Source organism: Nomascus leucogenys, chromosome 9, assembly GCF_006542625.1.
Source record: "Nomascus leucogenys isolate Asia chromosome 9, Asia_NLE_v1, whole genome shotgun sequence".
Taxonomy (NCBI): Eukaryota; Metazoa; Chordata; class Mammalia; order Primates; family Hylobatidae; genus Nomascus; species Nomascus leucogenys.
This window is the reverse complement of record NC_044389.1, coordinates 47731097-47732259: the sequence shown is the minus strand read 5'-3', so window position 1 is coordinate 47732259 and position 1163 is coordinate 47731097. Positions and strand designations below refer to the sequence as shown.

General features: G+C 42.8%; 1 non-coding gene across 1 annotated transcript; it reads left to right on the top strand.

The window, feature by feature from the left end:
* Positions 1 to 828: 828 nt before the first annotated feature.
* On the top strand, positions 829 to 937 carry LOC115836880. Its single transcript, XR_004031872.1, has one exon. It is a non-coding gene; the product is annotated as a U6 spliceosomal RNA (small nuclear RNA).
* The last annotated feature ends 226 nt before the right edge of the window (positions 938 to 1163 follow it).

Here is a 1163-nt window from a genome sequence, read left to right as displayed (position 1 = left end):
AGAGAGAGGATGTTGGTTTTTATTCATTGTCTGCTTGTACAATCACAGAGAAACAGGGCACTGTGGGGAAAGGAAACAGAAGTGCTAAACCTGCTTCACTGCTTAGTAGCTGGATGATCTACAGCCAATCATTTTGCTTTCTGAGCTGCGGTTTTCAGCCAAAAAACTAATAATAATGATAATTCCTACCCCTCCTGGCTCACAAAACTGTTTCTGTTTTTGAAAATTCGAAACAGTGATAGACATGGATGGTATGAAGCCTACATGACTCTGCAATATTTTACCAAAGGGTCTCAGACATTTTCTCACTGTATTTCTCCCGACAGGCTCCCGAACATGCCGCAACCTAAACTTAACCCCCACTGCTTCATACTATCACATCATCCTTCCTCCAGCAGGATTCTCTTATAACTGGGAAAAGTGCTGAATACCCACAGATCACTCAGCACAAGGTCAAGGGCTGACTGTCGGCAAGAAGGAAAGGCAGACTGAAGAAATGAAGACCACATGAAAGGAAAGCATTTTGCTTTCATGGCTCTGCCTATAAAGTCCACAGGAAGGTCAGTATGACATAAAAAAGCTCTGGCTGCTAGAGCGAGGATGGTGGAGGATGCAGAATATTTGCTAGTGTAGCACACAGAGGAGAAGTGGTCCCAAAAAAAATCCAGGTGAGTGTAATGTCCTGGAGCTAGGCCACAAGGGTCCCTAGACGTGACCTTGAGCAAATCGGTCTTTCTATGCCTCAATTTCCTCATCTGCAAAAAGTTTATAATAACGGCACCTACTCCATAGGCTGTTGTGAGGATTCCATGAATAAACATGGATGGAGTGCTCACTTTGGCAGCACATATGCTAAAATTGGAATGATAAGAGAAGATGATTAGCATGGCCCCTGCTGAAGGATGACACACAAGTTCGTGAAGCATTATATATTTTTTACCAAAAAAAAATGTTTAAGTGAAAATAAAAATATTAAATATGGATGGAGTACTTAGCACAGGGGTGGTGGTGGTTTTGATTATATCTGCCAATGCTCCTGCATAAAGCTAAGAGACAGAATGGGACAGAGACAAAAATGCCCCAGGAAGAGGCAGCAGAACTCTGCTTTCTGCAGAAGGCACAATAAAGGAAATCAGGCTTCTTCAAGGTCAGGCAACACAGAG